This window comes from Argopecten irradians, chromosome 5 (genome assembly GCF_041381155.1).
Source record: "Argopecten irradians isolate NY chromosome 5, Ai_NY, whole genome shotgun sequence".
Taxonomy (NCBI): Eukaryota; Metazoa; Mollusca; class Bivalvia; order Pectinida; family Pectinidae; genus Argopecten; species Argopecten irradians.
Genome location: NC_091138.1, coordinates 20740359 through 20752243, shown reverse-complemented (window position 1 = coordinate 20752243; position 11885 = coordinate 20740359).

The window sequence follows — 11885 nt, the reverse complement described above, 5'->3', positions numbered from 1 at the left end:
ATAACAAAGTAGACACATCAGTGTCATTGTAAGTCATGTTACCTTACATAGATAACAAAGTAGACACATCAGTGTCATTGTAAGTCATGTTACCTTACATAGATAACAAAGTAGACACATCAGTGTCATTGTAAGTCATGTTACCTTACATAGATAACAAAGTAGACACATCAGTGTCATTGTAAGTCATGTTACCTTACATAGATAACAAAGTAGACACATCAGTGTCATTGTAAGTCATGTTACCTTACATAGATAACAAAGTAGACACATCAGTGTCATTGTAAGTCATGTTACCTTACATAGATAACAAAGTAGACACATCAGTGTCATTGTAAGTCATGTTACCTTACATAGATAACAAAGTAGACACATCAGTGTCATTGTAAGTCATGTTACCTTACATAGATAACAAAGTAGACACATCAGTGTCATTGTAAGTCATGTTACCTTACATAGATAACAAAGTAGACACATCAGTGTCATTGTAAGTCATGTTACCTTACATAGATAACAAAGTAGACACATCAGTGTCATTGTAAGTCATGTTACCTTACATAGATAACAAAGTAGCACATCAGTGTCATTGTAAGTCATGTTACCTTACATAGATAACAAAGTAGACACATCAGTGTCATTGTAAGTCATGTTACCTTACATAGATAACAAAGTAGACACATCAGTGTCATTGTAAGTCATGTTACCTTACATAGATAACAAAGTAGACACATCAGTGTCATTGTAAGTCATGTTACCTTACATAGATAACAAAGTAGACACATCAGTGTCATTGTAAGTCATGTTACCTTACATAGATAACAAAGTAGACACATCAGTGTCATTGTAAGTCATGTTACCTTACATAGATAACAAAGTAGACACATCAGTGTCATTGTAAGTCATGTTACCTTACATAGATAACAAAGTAGACACATCAGTGTCATTGTAAGTCATGTTACCTTACATAGATAACAAAGTAGACACATCAGTGTCATTGTAAGTCATGTTACCTTACATAGATAACAAAGTAGACACATCAGTGTCATTGTAAGTCATGTTACCTTACATAGATAACAAAGTAGACACATCAGTGTCATTGTAAGTCATGTTACCTTACATAGATAACAAAGTAGACACATCAGTGTCATTGTAAGTCATGTTACCTTACATAGATAACAAAGTAGGCACATCAGTGTCATTGTAAGTCATGTTACCTTACATAGATAACAAAGTAGACACATCAGTGTCATTGTAAGTCATGTTACCTTACATAGATAACAAAGTAGACACATCAGTGTCATTGTAAGTCATGTTACCTTACATAGATAACAAAGTAGACACATCAGTGTCATTGTAAGTCATGTTACCTTACATAGATAACAAAGTAGACACATCAGTGTCATTGTAAGTCATGTTACCTTACATAGATAACAAAGTAGACACATCAGTGTCATTGTAAGTCATGTTACCTTACATAGATAACAAAGTAGACACATCAGTGTCATTGTAAGTCATGTTACCTTACATAGATAACAAAGTAGACACATCAGTGTCATTGTAAGTCATGTTACCTTACATAGATAACAAAGTAGACACATCAGTGTCATTGTAAGTCATGTTACCTTACATAGATAACAAAGTAGACACATCAGTGTCATTGTAAGTCATGTTACCTTACATAGATAACAAAGTAGACACATCAGTGTCATTGTAAGTCATGTTACCTTACATAGATAACAAAGTAGACACATCAGTGTCATTGTAAGTCATGTTACCTTACATAGATAACAAAGTAGACACATCAGTGTCATTGTAAGTCATGTTACCTTACATAGATAACAAAGTAGACACATCAGTGTCATTGTAAGTCATGTTACCTTACATAGATAACAAAGTAGACACATCAGTGTCATTGTAAGTCATGTTACCTTACATAGATAACAAAGTAGACACATCAGTGTCATTGTAAGTCATGTTACCTTACATAGATAACAAAGTAGACACATCAGTGTCATTGTAAGTCATGTTACCTTACATAGATAACAAAGTAGACACATCAGTGTCATTGTAAGTCATGTTACCTTACATAGATAACAAAGTAGACACATCAGTGTCATTGTAAGTCATGTTACCTTACATAGATAACAAAGTAGACACATCAGTGTCATTGTAAGTCATGTTACCTTACATAGATAACAAAGTAGACACATCAGTGTCATTGTAAGTCATGTTACCTTACATAGATAACAAAGTAGACACATCAGTGTCATTGTAAGTCATGTTACCTTACATAGATAACAAAGTAGACACATCAGTGTCATTGTAAGTCATGTTACCTTACATAGATAACAAAGTAGACACATCAGTGTCATTGTAAGTCATGTTACCTTACATAGATAACAAAGTAGACACATCAGTGTCATTGTAAGTCATGTTACCTTACATAGATAACAAAGTAGACACATCAGTGTCATTGTAAGTCATGTTACCTTACATAGATAACAAAGTAGACACACATCAGTGTCATTGTAAGTCATGTTACCTTACATAGATAACAAAGTAGACACATCAGTGTCATTGTAAGTCATGTTACCTTACATAGATAACAAAGTAGACACATCAGTGTCATTGTAAGTCATGTTACCTTACATAGATAACAAAGTAGACACATCAGTGTCATTGTAAGTCATGTTACCTTACATAGATAACAAAGTAGACACATCAGTGTCATTGTAAGTCATGTTACCTTACATAGATAACAAAGTAGACACATCAGTGTCATTGTAAGTCAATGTTACCTTACATAGATAACAAAGTAGACACATCAGTGTCATTGTAAGTCATGTTACCTTACATAGATAACAAAGTAGACACATCAGTGTCATTGTAAGTCATGTTACCTTACATAGATAACAAAGTAGACACATCAGTGTCATTGTAAGTCATGTTACCTTACATAGATAACAAAGTAGACACATCAGTGTCATTGTAAGTCATGTTACCTTACATAGATAACAAAGTAGACACATCAGTGTCATTGTAAGTCATGTTACCTTACATAGATAACAAAGTAGACACATCAGTGTCATTGTAAGTCATGTTACCTTACATAGATAACAAAGTAGACACATCAGTGTCATTGTAAGTCATGTTACCTTACATAGATAACAAAGTAGACACATCAGTGTCATTGTAAGTCATGTTACCTTACATAGATAACAAAGTAGACACATCAGTGTCATTGTAAGTCATGTTACCTTACATAGATAACAAAGTAGACACATCAGTGTCATTGTAAGTCATGTTACCTTACATAGATAACAAAGTAGACACATCAGTGTCATTGTAAGTCATGTTACCTTACATAGATAACAAAGTAGACACATCAGTGTCATTGTAAGTCATGTTACCTTACATAGATAACAAAGTAGACACATCAGTGTCATTGTAAGTCATGTTACCTTACATAGATAACAAAGTAGACACATCAGTGTCATTGTAAGTCATGTTACCTTACATAGATAACAAAGTAGACACATCAGTGTCATTGTAAGTCATGTTACCTTACATAGATAACAAAGTAGACACATCAGTGTCATTGTAAGTCATGTTACCTTACATAGATAACAAAGTAGACACATCAGTGTCATTGTAAGTCATGTTACCTTACATAGATAACAAAGTAGACACATCAGTGTCATTGTAAGTCATGTTACCTTACATAGATAACAAAGTAGACACATCAGTGTCATTGTAAGTCAAACTGTTACCTTACATAGATAACAAAGTAGACACATCAGTGTCATTGTAAGTCATGTTACCTTACATAGATAACAAAGTAGACACATCAGTGTCATTGTAAGTCATGTTACCTTACATAGATAACAAAGTAGACACATCAGTGTCATTGTAAGTCATGTTACCTTACATAGATAACAAAGTAGACACATCAGTGTCATTGTAAGTCATGTTACCTTACATAGATAACAAAGTAGACACATCAGTGTCATTGTAAGTCATGTTACCTTACATAGATAACAAAGTAGACACATCAGTGTCATTGTAAGTCATGTTACCTTACATAGATAACAAAGTAGACACATCAGTGTCATTGTAAGTCATGTTACCTTACATAGATAACAAAGTAGACACATCAGTGTCATTGTAAGTCATGTTACCTTACATAGATAACAAAGTAGACACATCAGTGTCATTGTAAGTCATGTTACCTTACATAGATAACAAAGTAGACACATCAGTGTCATTGTAAGTCATGTTACCTTACATAGATAACAAAGTAGACACATCAGTGTCATTGTAAGTCATGTTACCTTACATAGATAACAAAGTAGACACATCAGTGTCATTGTAAGTCATGTTACCTTACATAGATACAAGTAACACATCAGGTCATTGTGCAGTTACACATCAAGTGTCATTGTGTAAGTCATCATGTTACCTTACATAGATAACAAAGTAGACACATCAGTGTCATTGTAAGTCATGTTACCTTACATAGATAACAAAGTAGACACATCAGTGTCATTGTAAGTCAAACTGTTACCTTACATAGATAACAAAGTAGACACATCAGTGTCATTGTAAGTCAAACTGTTACCTTACATAGATAACAAAGTAGGCACATCAGTGTCATTGTAAGTCATGTTACCTTACATATATAACAAAGTAGGCACATCAGTGTCATTGTAAGTCAAACTGTTACCTTACATAGATAACAAAGTAGACACATCAGTGTCATTGTAAGTCAAACTGTTACCTTACATAGATAACAAAGTAGGCACATCAGTGTCATTGTGTCATTGTAAGTCATGTTACCTTACATAGATAACAAAGTAGACACATCAGTGTCATTGTAAGTCAAACTGTTACCTTACATAGATAACAAAGTAGGCACATCAGTGTCATTGTAAGTCATGTTACCTTACATAGATAACAAAGTAGACACATCAGTGTCATTGTAAGTCATGTTACCTTACATAGATAACAAAGTAGACACATCAGTGTCATTGTAAGTCATGTTACCTTACATAGATAACAAAGTAGACACATCAGTGTCATTGTAAGTCATGTTACCTTACATAGATAACAAAGTAGACACATCAGTGTCATTGTAAGTCATGTTACCTTACATAGATAACAAAGTAGACACATCAGTGTCATTGTAAGTCATGTTACCTTACATAGATAACAAAGTAGACACATCAGTGTCATTGTAAGTCATGTTACCTTACATAGATAAACAAAGTAGACACATCAGTGTCATTGTAAGTCATGTTACCTTACATAGATAACAAAGTAGACACATCAGTGTCATTGTAAGTCATGTTACCTTACATAGATAACAAAGTAGGCACATCAGTGTCATTGTAAGTCATGTTACCTTACATAGATAACAAAGTAGACACATCAGTGTCATTGTAAGTCATGTTACCTTACATAGATAACAAAGTAGACACATCAGTGTCATTGTAAGTCATGTTACCTTACATAGATAACAAAGTAGACACATCAGTGTCATTGTAAGTCATGTTACCTTACATAGATAACAAAGTAGACACATCAGTGTCATTGTAAGTCATGTTACCTTACATAGATAACAAAGTAGACACATCAGTGTCATTGTAAGTCATGTTACCTTACATAGATAACAAAGTAGACACATCAGTGTCATTGTAAGTCATGTTACCTTACATAGATAACAAAGTAGACACATCAGTGTCATTGTAAGTCATGTTACCTTACATAGATAACAAAGTAGACACATCAGTGTCATTGTAAGTCAAACTGTTACCTTACATAGATAACAAAGTAGACACATCAGTGTCATTGTAAGTCATGTTACCTTACATAGATAACAAAGTAGACACATCAGTGTCATTGTAAGTCATGTTACCTTACATAGATAACAAAGTAGACACATCAGTGTCATTGTAAGTCATGTTACCTTACATAGATAACAAAGTAGACACATCAGTGTCATTGTAAGTCATGTTACCTTACATAGATAACAAAGTAGACACATCAGTGTCATTGTAAGTCATGTTACCTTACATAGATAACAAAGTAGACACATCAGTGTCATTGTAAGTCAAACTGTTACCTTACATAGATAACAAAGTAGACACATCAGTGTCATTGTAAGTCATGTTACCTTACATAGATAACAAAGTAGACACATCAGTGTCATTGTAAGTCATGTTACCTTACATAGATAACAAAGTAGACACATCAGTGTCATTGTAAGTCATGTTACCTTACATAGATAACAAAGTAGACACATCAGTGTCATTGTAAGTCATGTTACCTTACATAGATAACAAAGTAGACACATCAGTGTCATTGTAAGTCATGTTACCTTACATAGATAACAAAGTAGACACATCAGTGTCATTGTAAGTCATGTTACCTTACATAGATAACAAAGTAGGCACATCAGTGTCATTGTAAGTCATGTTACCTTACATAGATAACAAAGTAGACACATCAGTGTCATTTGTAAGTCATGTTACCTTACATAGATAACAAAGTAGACACATCAGTGTCATTGTAAGTCATGTTACCTTACATAGATAACAAAGTAGACACATCAGTGTCATTGTAAGTCATGTTACCTTACATAGATAACAAAGTAGACACATCAGTGTCATTGTAAAGTCATGTTACCTTACATAGATAACAAAGTAGACACATCAGTGTCATTGTAAGTCATGTTACCTTACATAGATAACAAAGTAGACACATCAGTGTCATTGTAAGTCATGTTACCTTACATAGATAACAAAGTAGACACATCAGTGTCATTGTAAGTCAAACTGTTACCTTACATAGATAACAAAGTAGACACATCAGTGTCATTGTAAGTCATGTTACCTTACATAGATAACAAAGTAGACACATCAGTGTCATTGTAAGTCATGTTACCTTACATAGATAACAAAGTAGGCACATCAGTGTCATTGTAAGTCATGTTACCTTACATAGATAACAAAGTAGACACATCAGTGTCATTGTAAGTCATGTTACCTTACATAGATAACAAAGTAGGCACATCAGTGTCATTGTAAGTCATGTTACCTTACATAGATAACAAAGTAGACACATCAGTGTCATTGTAAGTCATGTTACCTTACATAGATAACAAAGTAGACACATCAGTGTCATTGTAAGTCATGTTACCTTACATAGATAACAAAGTAGACACATCAGTGTCATTGTAAGTCAAACTGTTACCTTACATAGATAACAAAGTAGACACATCAGTGTCATTGTAAGTCATGTTACCTTACATAGATAACAAAGTAGACACATCAGTGTCATTGTAAGTCATGTTACCTTACATAGATAACAAAGTAGACACATCAGTGTCATTGTAAGTCAAACTGTTACCTTACATAGATAACAAAGTAGACACATCAGTGTCATTGTAAGTCATGTTACCTTACATAGATAACAAAGTAGACACATCAGTGTCATTGTAAGTCATGTTACCTTACATAGATAACAAAGTAGACACATCAGTGTCATTGTAAGTCATGTTACCTTACATAGATAACAAAGTAGACACATCAGTGTCATTGTAAGTCATGTTACCTTACATAGATAACAAAGTAGACACATCAGTGTCATTGTAAGTCATGTTACCTTACATAGATAACAAAGTAGACACATCAGTGTCATTGTAAGTCATGTTACCTTACATAGATAACAAAGTAGGCACATCAATGTCATTGTAAGTCATGTTACCTTACATAGATAACAAAGTAGACACATCAGTGTCATTGTAAGTCATGTTACCTTACATAGATAACAAAGTAGACACATCAGTGTCATTGTAAGTCATGTTACCTTACATAGATAACAAAGTAGACACATCAGTGTCATTGTAAGTCATGTTACCTTACATAGATAACAAAGTAGACACATCAGTGTCATTGTAAGTCATGTTACCTTACATAGATAACAAAGTAGACACATCAGTGTCATTGTAAGTCAGTTACCTTACATAGATAACAAAGTAGACACATCAGTGTCATTGTAAGTCATGTTACCTTACATAGATAACAAAGTAGACACATCAGTGTCATTGTAAGTCATGTTACCTTACATAGATAACAAAGTAGACACATCAGTGTCATTGTAAGTCATGTTACCATACATAGATAACAAAGTAGACACATCAGTGTCATTGTAAGTCATGTTACCTTACATAGATAACAAAGTAGACACATCAGTGTCATTGTAAGTCATGTTACCTTACATAGATAACAAAGTAGACACATCAGTGTCATTGTAAGTCATGTTACCTTACATAGATAACAAAGTAGACACATCAGTGTCATTGTAAGTCAAACTGTTACCTTACATAGATAACAAAGTAGACACATCAGTGTCATTGTAAGTCATGTTACCTTACATAGATAACAAAGTAGACACATCAGTGTCATTGTAAGTCATGTTACCTTACATAGATAACAAAGTAGACACATCAGTGTCATTGTAAGTCATGTTACCTTACATAGATAACAAAGTAGACACATCAGTGTCATTGTAAGTCATGTTACCATACATAGATAACAAAGTAGACACATCAGTGTCATTGTAAGTCAAACTGTTACCTTACATAGATAACAAAGTAGACACATCAGTGTCATTGTAAGTCATGTTACCTTACATAGATAACAAAGTAGGCACATCAGTGTCATTGTGTCATTGTAAGTCATGTTACCTTACATAGATAACAAAGTAGGCACATCAGTGTCATTGTAAGTCATGTTACCTTACATAGATAACAAAGTAGACACATCAGTGTCATTGTAAGTCATGTTACCTTACATAGATAACAAAGTAGACACATCAGTGTCATTGTAAGTCATGTTACCTTACATAGATAACAAAGTAGACACATCAGTGTCATTGTAAGTCATGTTACCTTACATAGATAACAAAGTAGACACATCAGTGTCATTGTAAGTCAAACTGTTACCTTACATAGATAACAAAGTAGGCACATCAGTGTCATTGTAAGTCAAACTGTTACCTTACATAGATAACAAAGTAGACACATCAGTGTCATTGTAAGTCATGTTACCTTACATAGATAACAAAGTAGACACATCAGTGTCATTGTAAGTCATGTTACCTTACATAGATAACAAAGTAGGCACATCAGTGTCATTGTAAGTCATGTTACCTTACATAGATAACAAAGTAGACACATCAGTGTCATTGTAAGTCATGTTACCTTACATAGATAACAAAGTAGACACATCAGTGTCATTGTAAGTCATGTTACCTTACATAGATAACAAAGTAGACACATCAGTGTCATTGTAAGTCATTTTACCTTACATAGATAACAAAGTAGACACATCAGTGTCATTGTAAGTCATGTTACCTTACATAGATAACAAAGTAGACACATCAGTGTCATTGTAAGTCATGTTACCTTACATAGATAACAAAGTAGACACATCAGTGTCATTGTAAGTCATGTTTACCTTACATAGATAACAAAGTAGACACATCAGTGTCATTGTAAGTCATGTTACCTTACATAGATAACAAAGTAGACACATCAGTGTCATTGTAAGTCATGTTACCTTACATAGATAACAAAGTAGACACAGCAGTGTCATTGTAAGTCATGTTACCTTACATAGATAACAAAGTAGACACATCAGTGTCTTGTAAGTCATGTTACCTTACATAGATAACAAAGTAGACACATCAGTGTCATTGTAAGTCATGTTACCTTACATAGATAACAAAGTAGACACATCAGTGTCATTGTAAGTCATGTTACCTTACATAGATAACAAAGTAGACACATCAGTGTCATTGTAAGTCATGTTACCTTACATAGATAACAAAGTAGACACATCAGTGTCATTGTAAGTCATGTTACCTTACATAGATAACAAAGTAGACACATCAGTGTCATTGTAAGTCATGTTACCTTACATAGATAACAAAGTAGACACATCAGTGTCATTGTAAGTCATGTTACCTTACATAGATAACAAAGTAGACACATCAGTGTCATTGTAAGTCATGTTACCTTACATAGATAACAAAGTAGACACATCAGTGTCATTGTAAGTCATGTTACCTTACATAGATAACAAAGTAGACACATCAGTGTCATTGTAAGTCATGTTACCTTACATAGATAACAAAGTAGACACATCAGTGTCATTGTAAGTCATGTTACCTTACATAGATAACAAAGTAGACACATCAGTGTCATTGTAAGTCATGTTACCTTACATAGATAACAAAGTAGACACATCAGTGTCATTGTAAGTCATGTTACCTTACATAGATAACAAAGTAGACACATCAGTGTCATTGTAAGTCATGTTACCTTACATAGATAACAAAGTAGACACATCAGTGTCATTGTAAGTCATGTTACCTTACATAGATAACAAAGTAGACACATCAGTGTCATTGTAAGTCATGTTACCTTACATAGATAACAAAGTAGACACATCAGTGTCATTGTAAGTCAAACTGTTACCTTACATAGATAACAAAGTAGGCACATCAGTGTCATTGTAAGTCATGTTACCTTACATAGATAACAAAGTAGACACATCAGTGTCATTGTAAGTCAAACTGTTACCTTACATAGATAACAAAGTAGACACATCAGTGTCATTGTAAGTCATGTTACCTTACATAGATAACAAAGTAGACACATCAGTGTCATTGTAAGTCATGTTACCTTACATAGATAACAAAGTAGACACATCAATGTCATTGTAAGTCAAACTGTTACCTTACATAGATAACAAAGTAGACACATCAGTGTCATTGTAAGTCATGTTACCTTACATAGATAACAAAGTAGACACATCAGTGTCATTGTAAGTCATGTTACCTTACATAGATAACAAAGTAGACACATCAGTGTCATTGTAAGTCATGTTACCTTACATAGATAACAAAGTAGACACATCAGTGTCATTGTAAGTCATGTTACCTTACATAGATAACAAAGTAGACACATCAGTGTCATTGTAAGTCATGTTACCTTACATAGATAACAAAGTAGACACATCAGTGTCATTGTAAGTCATGTTACCTTACATAGATAACAAAGTAGACACATCAGTGTCATTGTAAGTCATGTTACCTTACATAGATAACAAAGTAGACACATCAGTGTCATTGTAAGTCATGTTACCTTACATAGATAACAAAGTAGACACATCAGTGTCATTGTAAGTCATGTTACCTTACATAGATAACAAAGTAGACACATCAGTGTCATTGTAAGTCAAACTGTTACCTTACATAGATAACAAAGTAGACACATCAGTGTCATTGTAAGTCATGTTACCTTACATAGATAACAAAGTAGACACATCAGTGTCATTGTAAGTCATGTTACCTTACATAGATAACAAAGTAGACACATCAGTGTCATTGTAAGTCATGTTACCTTACATAGATAACAAAGTAGACACATCAGTGTCATTGTAAGTCATGTTACCTTACATAGATAACAAAGTAGACACATCAGTGTCATTGTAAGTCATGTTACCTTACATAGATAACAAAGTAGACACATCAGTGTCATTGTAAGTCATGTTACCTTACATAGATAACAAAGTAGACACATCAGTGTCATTGTAAGTCATGTTACCTTACATAGATAACAAAGTAGACACATCAGTGTCATTGTAAGTCATGTTACCTTACATAGATAACAAAGTAGACACATCAGTGTCATTGTAAGTCAAACTGTTACCTTACATAGATAACAAAGTAGACACATCAGTGTCATTGTAAGTCAAACTGTTACCTTACATAGATAACAAAGTAGACACATCAGTGTCATTGTAAGTCAAACTGTTACC